Source organism: Panthera tigris, chromosome A3 (genome assembly GCF_018350195.1).
Source record: "Panthera tigris isolate Pti1 chromosome A3, P.tigris_Pti1_mat1.1, whole genome shotgun sequence".
Taxonomy (NCBI): Eukaryota; Metazoa; Chordata; class Mammalia; order Carnivora; family Felidae; genus Panthera; species Panthera tigris.
In genome coordinates this window covers 102,749,682-102,762,967 of record NC_056662.1, presented here as the reverse complement: position 1 = coordinate 102,762,967, position 13,286 = coordinate 102,749,682, and the positions used below count along the sequence as shown (strand labels likewise).

The window sequence follows — 13,286 nt, the reverse complement described above, 5'->3', positions numbered from 1 at the left end:
AGGTAAGGCTACCCATCAGGAGAAGTCTGGCTGAGTGTCTAAATTATCAGTACCTGCCCCGTTTGTCAACGGGGTCCCATCACACATTTGATTATATGACATGTTTCGCCATCTATCGTCAGCATCGGTGAAACCTGCACGGCAAGGTGAGCTGTCCGTGAGGTGCCCCAGGATGGCAACCTTGAAGACAATCGCTAGTGGAGTGCCGCCCTTCTCTGCTCTTGGTCTACACGGATCCCAACAGTCTTCTGGTGAAGACTTAAGAGAAACACCTCTCTAACTTGCAGATGACGTAAAGCTTCACATTTCATGTTGGAGACTATATGGGCTAATTCTAGAAGATTCAACCAAGGATAATGTAAAGTTCTACTTGGGCTAAAAAATAAATTAAGAGACCAACAAAGAAGTCAGTACCCAAGTGCAAAAGGAGGGAGATGTGGCTTTGCACACGCCCCACACAAAGAGGCAGGGAGGCAAGCCGACTACAAGTGCAGTGTGGGGGCTGATGGATGGGTTGGCCCCAAACCTCAGCTTAGCATCCAGGACAAGGGGGGTCATTGTACTCATCTGAGGGCGGGAGGCCAAAAACTGCCGTCCGTGACCAGAAGGGCAGCACGGGGTCAAGGTTGCCGAACACCTCAGTGCACACATTCAGGAACCACGGAAAGAAGGGAGAGCTTGAACACAGCGGTGACAGCCACGCAGCTGGAAGGGCTCATCGTGGAAGAAGCCGGGGCTCATGTTATTATTCAGCTGTTTCTGGGACAGAATAATTGCTCAGTGAATGTTACCGAATGTGCTGAATTAGGACCATAATTATGACCACGGATATGACCGAATGGCTTCAGGGGGGCAGAGGGAGGTCCAAAATGTGGAAATACCAGAAAACAAGCTTTGGATTATTTATGGAATATCTTCTCAGTGGGTGCTTTGCAGGGATGGGCCGGGCTGTCTCCGGAAGGAAAGAAGGGGTTTAAGTATAGATTAAATGGCCCCTCTTGGGGCTCACATAGAGGGACTGCTGTGGTGAGCAGCGCCCTTTGACTCCGGAGAACTCCTGATGCACAGTGAAGAGTGTCCTGTTAATGATGATGGCTCCAAGTTGGGTTGTTGAGCACTCGCCATGGTGGGTCACCTCACCACCCTCCACAGATCATCAGAGACGCTTGGTGACTCACTTGTGGTCACACAGCTAGCCAGGGGGAGCCAGGGACCTACCCTAGCTGCCCTATCCATGCAGAGAAAACAAAGCGACACAAAAATGCACAAACTGACCCCTTTCAGATCTTCACTCAAATGGAGGGACCCTTCGAGGGACCCTCAGAGACCCCCCCCCCATACAGGAGGGGCCCGTGGCCTACGCCACCTGCACCTCCCTCCAGCAGCCCTTCTAGCAACCACATTTGCTCATCCCCTGCCTCCATAGGTCTCAATACACACTCGAAGAGTACTGAAGGCCTGGACAATCGAGTCAGTCTCCCGAGCTCTAAGATAATACAGCTCATGCTGCCTGGGGCCTGGAGAAAATGAAACATGGAGGCAGGATGATGGGATTCCCCGGATGCCCGAGTTGGAGCGGATGGACCACTGCTGGGTGGAGATCCGGGGCCCAGAGAAAGGTGTCTGTGGTCAGGAACAAACAGCAAAAAGGCAGCAATTCCAATAACAACAGCTCTTCCTGTAACACCTACTGTGGGCAGCACTTTGCTAAGACTTCTTCAGGCACTGACCCCTTTCATGCTCACAGCAGCCCTCTGTGGCAGTGACTCCTATATTCCCATTTCACAGGTTAAGAGACTGAGGCCGGCAGGCACGGGCGCTGGGCAGCGAGAAGCTGGCGGAGCCGAGCCGGCTTCATCCGGGTGGCTCGTGGCCGCCCCACTGACAGATGGTCCGTGGAATAGAACACACAGCACCGTGCCTGGGGGAGCGGCCGGAAGCAAAGTCCTGGAATTTGGGGGTGACTTCAGGGGCACCGTGGGGGAGCATCATTTTGCTGTGCTGTGATGCTGCAGTGGAACAGGGCAGAGGGGAGGAGGGGCACGGGCCTGGGGCCTGAGTGTGCGATCTTCCGCCCATTCACCGTATCTCCCGGCTGCTTGCGTGTTTCCTGTCTGTCGTGGCTGAATATGGGCTAATCCTTCTCCCTTAAAAAGCCGAAAGAGTCAAAAGACACATCTTGGGGACTTGTAGAAAGACAGTGACAGGAACCAAGCCTGAGGCTTCCCTTAGGCCACTCTGGTCAGTCCCTGGAACAGCTCCACGCAGACAAAAATGAGGATGCGTCTCCCCAGACAGGAATGTGCAGGATCAAGTACCGCAAGGCGGGAACGTCTGTCGTGTGGGCCTCAGGTGAGGCCTGAAGAAACCATCAACACAACTGGCAGAAATGCTCTAGATATCAGGTGCCCAGCCTGGGCTACCTGCTGGGCAGGTCATTCTTCTGGGCCACTGGAGACCTTGAAGGCCCAACTCAGGTTTTATGCCCAGAAGGGGGGACAAGTCTTGCCCTAGGGGCACTGGTGGCCCCCTACCTGCCTGGCCCATAGTTCCTGGCCCAGAAGCTCTCCACCTCGCTGAGGACTGACTGAGAGCCAGGCTCAACTTCACCCCTTCACACCAGTACCACATCTGTCCTCAGGGCGATGGCCCATGTTTCAAAGCTGCCCAGATCAGGAAAACATGCTCTAGATTTGGGCTTTCCAATATGGCAGCCACTAGCCACATGTGGCCATTTGGGCATTGAAATCTGAAACTAATCAAAATAAAATAGAAGTTTAGGTCCAATTCCTCAGTCGCATTGGCCCCTTTTCAAGTGCTCAGTAGCCGCACGTGGTGGCTTGTGGCTACGTGTGAACACTGATCTAGAACATTCCATCATCACAGGAAGTTTGGTTGGACAGTGTTGTTCCCTGATCCTTCGAGGGTGCTCTGCCATCACTGTTCCTTCTTACCACCCCCCCCCACACCAAGATGGGGGGCTCCAAGTTACGAGAGGCCCAGCAGCAGTTAGCAGACAGGACGAGGCATGTAGAGGGGGACCCCCCCACCGGATACTCCTCAGCTGCACAGGCTGGGAGCTCACACCATGGTCAGGAAAGCAGAGGCACGTTTCCAGAAGGGGCCTAAATTCAGGGACAGACAACCAGGTCATGCGGGCCCCTCCAGCTGCAGCAGGGGCCCCCGACCAACTCCGCAGCCCCACAGGTGCTGGGTCTTAGGTGTCGAGTGGGAATGTGGGAATGGTGGTGACCACCTCGGATCGCAGATTGCCCCGCTCCGGTTTTCTGGCACCTCACAGCCCTGAGGCTGTGTGATGATGCCAGGAGCATTGGGACAGAGATCCCCAAGAATGACCAAATCTGAATGTGCCCTCAGCCAGGTTGAGGGGGTAACATAGCAGCAGCGTGAGTGCAAAGCAGATCTGGTATAATGTAGAGACTTCGGGAATAAGGGAGTGTTAGATTTTTGATATCTTAACCCTGTAGAATGAAATTGCTGCCCCTGAACAAGACAACTGGACACGCAGAGCAATTATAGGGGAGATGAGGGACAATGGGAAAGGTGGCACAGGAAGGACATATCTGCTCTGAAAATCCTCAGTATCATTTCCAGAGGTGACAGGAGTGTCGTGGCCGCTGAGGCTCATCAAGACCCCAGGAGAAGCCGGGCGCACCTGCCGTCTGCAGAGAGGCTGCTCGGGGCCACCCACCATCCAGAGGCGCCCCTCCAGGGACCAGCCCCCATGCTCCCTTCTCTGGAGGCCCTCCTGTGGTTGCCCTCTGCCCTCCCGGGGCCACCCTCTGCATAATACTCTTGCAAATCAAATGTTTCCATTTATTTCAAAATCAGAAGAAAAACCTGAACGTAGTGAATATGAATACATAACAATGAATCCCGTTTGCATGACATTCATCTTTATACCAAGACGGTCATCATATGTTCTCACATGAGGAAGGGGCCACTAAAGTCCATAACCCGGGGATGCAGCCCTGAGTCCTTCCTCATTCCTTATACCAGAGGCATAAAAGACAGCTCCATACAAAGGGAACTGGCACCCCACAGACCCTCCTGGTTGACCTACAGATTGAATTTCAGCAGTGATTTCTCATACCTCCCTCTGCATCATGCAGGTAAACCCGCTCCAAAAATAGTTTACATCTCCAGGCAAAGCCCTGTGACTATCTGCCTGCTCTGCCGTCGTTAGCACTGGCTTGCTCTCTCCAAGTTGTCTTCTGACTTCAAGGAGGCTGCTGGAGGTCCAGGCATCACCTCTGCATTCCACACAGGAGGACGGAGGGAAGTGGGGGACAAAACGTTAAGCCTCTTAGATGCCAGGCTCCTTTAAGGAGCTTTCCTAAAATCCCCACTACCCACCGCAGCCTGTGTGTTTCATTGGCCAGTCCATCTGTCTGTCTGTAAAGGAGCTGGAGGAGGAAAATGGAGGCACGGAGTAAGGCTCTGGGACGGTGCCAAGCAAAACACAGGAGGGGACTTGGTCCGAGGTAGAATTAAGCAGACGCCCCTTACCGAAAAATCCATCTTGTTCTCAGGCATCCTCGTGGCCCTGGTTGTGCCACCGGATAACGGGGTCGTGTGGAGCAGAGGGTGTGACAGGCTCACCTTCTCTGGCCTTCGCGCAGGTTGAATTATGTGAATACACTGCGTGTCCTTGGAACCGAAACTTTTCTACTTCGGCCATTCTGCTCTTTGCTGGACGGCTGCCGAAGCTTTGAAGCCCAGTCTGGATGAAGCCCCGTCTGTATCCTCGGGGCTGGAAGGGCGTGGTCCTGACTCAGGAGCTGACTCTGGAAAAGCTGGCTGCGAGGGAGGGGGTGAGTCATGAACCCAGACATAGCTGAGATTCCTGGTATGTGCTCTGTGGGGGAAAGAACGCTCAGCTTGGACTGAGTTCCCTCCAGGCAGGAGGTGCTGCGAGACGTGAGGGCGCCCCACCTCCCTGCGCCCTTCCGCTGGGGCACTGACAGCAGCCTGACATTATTGGGCTCATGTCTGTTTCACCAGAAAGACAAATGGGAAAGACCTGGTCTGCCCGCTTCACCTCCGCATCCCTGGGTCAAAGAACCAGACTGTTGGGTTCAAAGCCAAGCTCCATTCCTTACTAACAGTGTAATTTTGCCATCACCCCTAACCCTTCCGTGTCCCAGATTCCTCGTCTGCTTGATGGGGACAATAATGGTAATCTGCCACACACAGGTCTGTGCGAACTTAAGTAAGGTCATATTTGCAAAGCATCCAGAACAGCGCCCGGCATCGAGCAAGCACTCAGGAAACAAAGCAGTGTTCGAATTATCTTTATTTTATTGGGGAAATGGTAAATATTTGCTAATGCAGGCATGAAAAGAAATCTTATGTGACTCTAATACAAAAAGCAAGCGATTTCTGTCCCGTTGAATGCCCCGCTCCAAGTTGTTCGGGGCTCTTGAAGCCAGTCTCCTCCTGATAGTTCTTCTGATGAGCCTAATGTGGTTATTTCACAAAGTAGACCCTGGTCCCAGAGGAGCTAAATGCTGTAAAGCATAAATCTAGCTGTCTTCTGGCGCACTCTGTTGTGGAGACTGCTTGTTGTCTGTCCTATATCCATTCTCCTTTACTTCCTGTGTTGTCAACAACCCTTACGTTGTCAGGGGCAGCAATGTTCCCAATTAAAAAGCTATATTCCTCTGGCTGCCGTACAGAAACAGTGGCCAATAAAAGATGTAGGCAGAAAGGGTTAGTTGGGGGTTCTGGGAAAGCTCTTTAAAGGAGCCTGATGTCTAGGATGCTTAGCTTTTTATCCCTCCACTTTCCTCTTTCCTCCTATGTGGAATGCAGAGGCGATGGCTGGAGTTCCAGCAGCCGTGTTAAACCATAAGATAACTTTGAGGAAGGAAGTCGATGCTAATGATAACAGAAAAGAGAGATGAATGAACTAGCTGCCCCTTGACCATCACCCTGGGCAGCCTGCTTCCAATCTTTTTCTGTCTGAGAGAAAGCAAGCTTGACACTTGCCGGAGCCACTGTTATTTTGTAAAGTTTTCCTTTATATCTGTCTACATTGGTAGAAACCCATGCATCCCTCTCACACTCTATGAAAGATTTGTCCAGGGAGAACAGCTAAAGTGATACATTTCTGCCATTGCTAAAAATTCCAATATTATAAGTATGATAAATTTTTGAAAGGACAGCATGGAGGGAAAGGCTAAAAGCCTCTGGGGCAGAAGCCCTCAGTTGCAGGGCAATCAATCCTAAATGCAAAAGTTAAGCAGGAGAACCGCAATGGATAAGATTTGCCATCACCATTAGCTTTTTTGATTATAAAAGATGCAATAAAACCAGATGGTTATTGTTTTTCTTCTTCTTCTTTTTTTTTTTTTAATCAGAGGAGTCATCAAGCCTCCCAACCTCTCCTCCTTCCGGTGGACCCAACTTCCTTCTGATCCTCTGTTGGCTTCTCCCTGCCTGAGCTCTGTGGTCTAACCAGAACCCTCTTGAAGTTGTGAGGAACCCAAGCTCTGCCCCAAAGCACTGGGCCCGGCACACGACTCACACGACTCCCCTGCCACCACGCTGTGAACAAAAAGGGGCTTCTGGATTTTGGCACAGGTAACCGCTGTGGGAGAAAACCACCCACAAAGTGGCACCGTTTCTAACTGAGACAGCCATGCTCAGCAGCCAAAGCCTAAACTCTCAGAAAAGAGAGGTCTAAAGCACCCGATGCCTGACTTTGCAATACCAGAGAGGGCTGATTGAGCAAAGGGACCCATGTGGTCCCTTCTTTCGGACACCTGAAGAATGAGCGTAAAGATTTGGCTTCTGGGGCACCGCGTGATCTTGGATATCTTCAGAATTGGCAAGGAAAGGCCATGTTATGCTCACCCTGGTTTTAGTTTTAAGTGTACCTTACTTAATGTTTTCAATATGAGTCACCTCCATATACTGCGATGATTTTCAAATCACCAGAAGTTGCCTGCAGCTCATTTTAGACAGGAAGCATGAGGACAGCATCCAGCTGCTTCCACCCTGGAAGCAGGTCTGAGGCCAGTGGTCCTGGATTTTCTGGCCTGTGGCCCCAGTCTGCTGGATTACAGACAGCGCCCTCTTGGCCCCCTGTGTCTCCTGACTCTCCTCTCCTGATGGAGGCGAAGACCCCCTCCCCCCCCCCCCCCGCCCCCGTCAGCCATGCACATCTTGAAGCAGCCACTCCGTCTGATACACCTGCCTGGGACTCCCGTACCTGGAATAGGTTGAGCAACTGGCCATCCTTCCTGTCGTCCAGGGTGGGTACGTGTGCGCGTTGGGGGCAGGGGGTTAAAGGAAATGCACAGAAAGTTACTACCATGTGGTTGGGCTGAAGGAAGGGGGAGCTGCTCTCATCGCGAGGATGTTACCGATAAAAACGATGGTGGTCATAGCAGTGAGGATAGTGACAACATCTAGAACCCCGGGTTTTCCTGGAGAGACCCCTGAAGCACCTCCGTTTACCAAATCAATAAAGGTCTTACAAATCAGAGCAGGACACAGATGAGATCTCACTCCAGGAGCATGAAAGCCAATTCTTTATGGCTACCCCCAGGGCCCGGGGCCCAGGTAGACGTAGAAAGGTGTCTGAGTGCATGTCTGAATCAGTGGATATGTACTTAGCAGCTGCCGAGTCCCCTTGTAACTTGTGTGCTAAGCATCACCGATCTTTCCAAGGCCCCAAGAGGCTCGTCGTCTCATTAACCCCATTTCACAAATGAGGATGGTGAGACCCCAAGAAGTTCAGCAGCTTGTCCAGCATGAGGGTGAGCTCTCTGTACATCAACGGCTAGTGGGGACAACTGTCAGGGACCGTGAAAACCTGGAGGGAGGTAACCAGAGCCCAGGCTGGGGTGCTGCCGAAGGGTGCGGGGTGGTCGACAGGGCCGGCCAGCAATAGGCCAGTCTCTAAGCTGAGGGAGCCATGACCACAGGGCACTGGGCAATTTCCAAATGTCATCAAATTGTCAGCATTTTCTTTTTGCAGTAGGTGTCCTTTTAAAATAGATCTGCCCAGTTTCTATCTTTCTTTTCTTACTCCCTGCCTGCACCCTCACTTAGAATCAGCATCTTTTGGTAGTTGGAAAATATGACAAAGCAGCAAATCGTATTAATGAATGCTCTGTTTTCAGACCTGCCCGTGGCCTTATTTCTGGCCTTTTTTACATGACTCTCCTGATTATCAGAGTGATCATATCAGTTCACCGCAGGCTTATATCTCCTTCCCAACAGCGTTTATCCAGGAGGATTAAGACACGGGAGCCGGTGATAAACACCCGTCTGATACCTGGCATGTTCTCTGAAATGGGGACAAGAGAATGTGCTAGTGTGAACAAACCACTGAGGCACGGCCTAGGGAATTTCGCCTTTTTGGGCTCTGCTCTCCATGAAGATGGCATTTCTCTGAGCACTTACATAGATTACTCATCGAGAGACACAGAGTGGGCTGGGATCCCACCTCGGAAATCCCTGGTGTGTGCCTTGCTGAGATCCTGAGTTTCGAGACTCTCAGCCTTGCCACCGAGGACACTGAAATCACAGGATCTTGCCTGGAAACATCACAGCGCTGCTCAGGGGCCACAAGCCCAGATACCTTCAGAGTCCAGGTAAGGAGGGAAGCCAGTAGAGCTCTAACATCGATGGGGTTCCTTCTGTGTCCAGGCCCTACTGGAAGCAAGCACTGGACAGATGCTACCTCTCCGAGCCCTCCCAGCAGCCTCTGAATGTCATGGTCCAGAAGCCCAAGGCTTCCAAGCCAAGGCCATCAGAGCCTTGCCACGTTAGGGTTCACAGGGCCTGTGATCTAAACAATAGGGGGCCTCACCAGAGTCAGCTGAATACAGAGACCCAATCCTGGACGGGCGAACAGAATTTGATGGGGGTGGGGGTAGGCTCACACAGGACTGCATTTGGCCTTTGAGCCGCCCACCTGCAACCCCAGTTATTAAAAAATTTTGTTTTCCTTAACATAGTTCTCAGTTTACAGATAAAAAGAGTAAGATTCGAGGGAGATTTTCTTCCTCGGAATCCTACTCTCTGATTTTAAGGTGACGCGCCCTTCCTTCCCACCCCCCACCCCCCCCCACCCCCCGCTATGTGTCACCTGCAGAATGCCAGCTTTGAAGCTCAAGCAGTGACCCGCTCCCTGCGCCACTCGGTCCTCCAGCAAGTGTGATGTCATGCGACAACAGAGGCAGCTTTTAACCCTGGGCTGTCCCAGCCCTTCACCAGCTCTGGATTTTTAACTTAACAAATTGTATGCTCAACCAGTTCTGTCAAGGCAGACCCTCCCTAAAAAGGATCATCCAAAGGGGAGGGTCTCAGCACAGGGACCTGCTAGCAAAGGGGCCTCGCAGGGGCACAAGGAAGGGCTGGGACTAAAGCTGGGAGGGGGTGGGGGTCACAGAACAGGGAACGCACCCAAAGCCGATTCTAACCACAGACCAAACAGCCCAAACGTCCTGGAGGGGCCAGCCAGCCACCGTGCTGTGCCCGGGGGCAGATCGCATGTGCTCTTTGAGGTGCTCCAATTTTAGCAATTGGTGCTGACTCATTATTAACCCAGAAAGCCCACACACTCAAATGACCCTACTGAAAAAGCTCCCTGTCATCCCCTGCTTACTGATGTGCAGTTTTTTTAAGCAAATTCAAAAAATGTTTATCACAAGGTATTTATGACATTTTAACCGTTTCATTTACAGTAACTAGAATGACATTTAAAAAAAAAAAAAGTTTCCTGTAGTTTCCTTGACTGTAAGGCTAAGTCTCATCAGAATAGTAACAGGCTGAGAAACGCATATCAAGGTCGTATCAGGCCTCAAGGGCTCAACTATCCAATCCTCTCCCACTGCCCCAGGCCGCCAGGCCCCCCAGGCCCCCAGCCCACCAGCCCCCAGCCCCCAGCACATTTTCTTTCTGATTTTACCACAGTTAGTGATATTCAGTCACGAGCAAAAGGAAAAGGCATAAACTACGTTCCCAGAATCAGTCATACACCCATAGAGAGGGAAGCCAGAATTCTGCCTCTCTGTCGTATTTCTTGCACTAGAAACTGGGCGGCTCAGATCATGCAGCCAGAAAATGTCTCAGGGGGCTGTCTTCCTTCACCTCGGAGAAGCAGAAGCTGGCCCAGCCTCGGCAGCCCTGGGTTAACACAGGTTCACCCACCTCTATCTCTGAACTTCCCTAGGGCTCCAGAGGGGAGTCTGGAACACCTTATTTTCCAACCAAGCATCACAGTCTATTCCAAGACAGCATAACATGCAACGAATAGCTACACGATCCCAATTAATGACTGAGACAAGCAGCCTAAAATACAGTCGTCCTGGGGGTGGGGGCAGAAGAAGCAACTTTTCTAAAGTTATGGATCCTCGAAGTCTCAAATGCGGTGTCCCTTCCAAGAGGGCAATGCTTTAACCCAGCCGAGCCTCTGAGGCAGACTATAGAAATGATTGTAAAAATGACAGAAACCTACTCACCGGGGAGAAGCAGCTGGCTCCACCTTTCCAGGGCCCCGGGGCCGTGAAGAACTTAAGCCCACACTGGCTCAGGCACAGCCGGCCTGGAATATCAGTGCGCAACTTAGAAAGCATTGAGCATGCAGTCACTGGCTTCCCTCCATTCCCAATGGTGTCCCCATGACTGAGACCAAAGAGGAAAAAAAAAGGGGGGGGGGAGAGAGAGAGAGAGGGGAGAGAGAGAGAGAGAAAGAAAAAAGGAAAAAAAAAAGAAGAAGAAAAAGAAAAAGAAAAAAAAAGGGCGCACACCTCAGTCTTCATTCTCATTGGAACAAGATGACTCACGCTGACTCACAGCCACCACTTCCTCTCCGACATTCTCTTCATACTTGCAAGCTGGGCTGGTCCCGTTCCCAGGGTCTCTGCAGGCCTTCCTGGAAGAACAGCCTCCTGCCCCTGGCAAAGTGACCCAAACGCTGACCTCACACGGAGCACCCCCCCACCCCTCGCCAGCACGGGGGCGGGAGCGCCGACCCAGGGGAAATGCTTTTTATTTAGGAGATTTGAGCCACAGGAAAAATAAAATGCACGAATCTCATGTGCATTTGAATTTCAAATACACGCTGAAACGTTGTCCTGGGTTGCACAGCCCAAAGGAACCTCTTCCTCTTTTTCAGGGCATTTCAGGGAAGGGAGAAGAAAGGAATATTGTCTTACTCTTTTAAGGAGGTTGGGTTTACTTCACCCTGGCAAGACTGACCTCAGTGCATGTTTCCTTCTGCAGATCTTCCTCTGACATAGCAGATCATGGGATCTCAAATCGTGATCTCCCCCAAGCTGTTTATCAGGAGGGTGTGTGTTCTGCTTTTAGGATTAAGGGACTCACCAAACCTTTTCTATCCATCTTGCAGACTTCCAGCGTTCGCCAGACGCGAATATGAAAACCCCAAGAAATGAAAGGAAGGTGTAACAATCAACTTTTCAAAAGCTGTTGAGGAATGTTAACACGCAGGAGCAGAGAGTAGCCTCTGCCCCCCACCCCCCAGTTTTCTTTGGGATGATACTGGGCGTGGGGCAGTCTTCCACAGCTTCCTGCATTTTTAAATTATGAAAGACTAAGAGGAGAGCAAGATCATGTGATACTCAGCAGCCTCCTGAGAAGCCAAGACATGCGGCCGTGATTGCTTTAGGACGACCGTGGCTTCTAGAAGGCGACACACACAAGACCGTGCGTGAACACCGATGCTCTTAAACCGTTTTTGACCTAGTGCCTCCTGCTGTGTAGGCCACACTCTGATACCCCTAAGGGATATAGAGAAACTAAGGAAATTGCATTTTGTGAGGGGGCAAAAGACCCAGGCCAGCCGCATCTGTGAGCAGTGTGGACCTCATCCTGGCGGGGTCAGAAGATCTACTTTCCATTTACAGCTAGATTCGTCTTAGGGAAAACATAACTCCTATATCTCAGGTTCTTTTAACAGGAAAAGTAGGGCATTCTCTATCAGACAGGACCAAGTGCTTCGACTTCCCCATGAACGTTGTAGTGTGCCAGCTGGCCAAATATTCTCATTTCTTGCAGGGTTTTGTCTGTCTGTCTGTTTGTTTGTTTTTGTTTTTTTTCAGGAGAATGGAAAACCTGCTAGTTTTCATTGCAGTGATTTCCTTAGGGGAGAAGGGGGAACAAGGATGGGGCAGCAGACTCACGAACAGCCTAAAGATGTGGCTTCAGCATCATCGTGTGTCATCCCCAAGGGACATATCTTAGCCAGCGGGGGCCCAGCAGCCCCATGGGAAGTCCACCCTGATGCCAGGAGTCTGCGGGGGCTATCGAAGCAGGGGTTATCGGTTATAAAAAGCCAGACTTTATTTTATTTATGAAGACTTGGATTAAGTCGACTCATTAATCCCTGGGAGAGAACTAAAAAATATATTAATTTTTTAAAAATCGCCAGGAATAAATCAAAGAAATTTGAAATGGTTGGGAGAAACGTAGGTCCCTGCATAGCAGGGACATCCTCCTGCCAGGAGGACTCGGCCAGAGGCCTCATCACTATAGCAGCGGGACCTTCCATAGTAACAGTGTTAACAATGAGCCTTCTGGAATATTCCAGGTCAAAGCCTCAGATTTGAAGCTGGGCCTCCTCCCAGAGGACAGTTTGAGCCCTCACTGTGGAAGGTCACTGGGACTGTGTCCTCCCTATGTAGTATTTTGCTGAATAATCCTATGAATGTTATCTCTAAATTCCTGATTGCTTTTCCATCCAGAGCTCTTCTCGTTGGGCTGGGAAGTAGGGAGAGGGTATTAGTGTGAGAAGGAGGAGGCCACTCCCAACACATTCACAAATAAAGCATTCATTAAGGCATCTCGGTAGCACTGCTTCCCATCGTTGTGAATATGGAATGTTCTAGAGTGGATTCTCTTTCAACTGGCTGATTTCTGCATCTTCCACCAGAAAGGAAACAATGATGCCCCTCTGGATAGGGCTACATGGAAACACGATTTAAACATCTACATGCTCTTTCACCAATGAAAATAGCACTGTGAAACTTTAGGTTTCAGTGAATTAGGAAAATAATCAAGTTTCACTCCTGAAGTGCTCAGACTGAGGACATGTTGTAGGGTTCTTATAGATACCGATGGCTCACGTTGAAGAGTGTTTGTTACATGCCAGTCACTCTCCTACACATGCAGAGATATGACCGCCTCTGATCCTCAAAATAGCCCTATGAGTAAAATCATCCCCACTTTCTAGCAAAGAAACCAAGGCACAGAGAGAGCCAGAAGGCTGCCCAAGGTTGCAGAGCCCA

The 13,286-nt window shown here is 50.8% G+C and overlaps 1 long non-coding RNA gene across 5 annotated transcripts in view; it reads right to left on the bottom strand.

Moving 5' to 3' along the window:
- Window positions 1-10,723, bottom strand: part of LOC102956089 — a 156,493-nt gene extending 145,770 nt beyond the window's left edge. For all 5 annotated transcript variants that reach the window (XR_001510306.2, XR_006215889.1, XR_006215890.1 and 2 more), the window contains exon 1: window positions 10,500-10,723. This is a non-coding gene — a long non-coding RNA (uncharacterized LOC102956089). The remainder of the gene's footprint in view (window positions 1-10,499) is intronic.
- Between the last annotated feature and the right edge of the window lie 2,563 nt (window positions 10,724-13,286).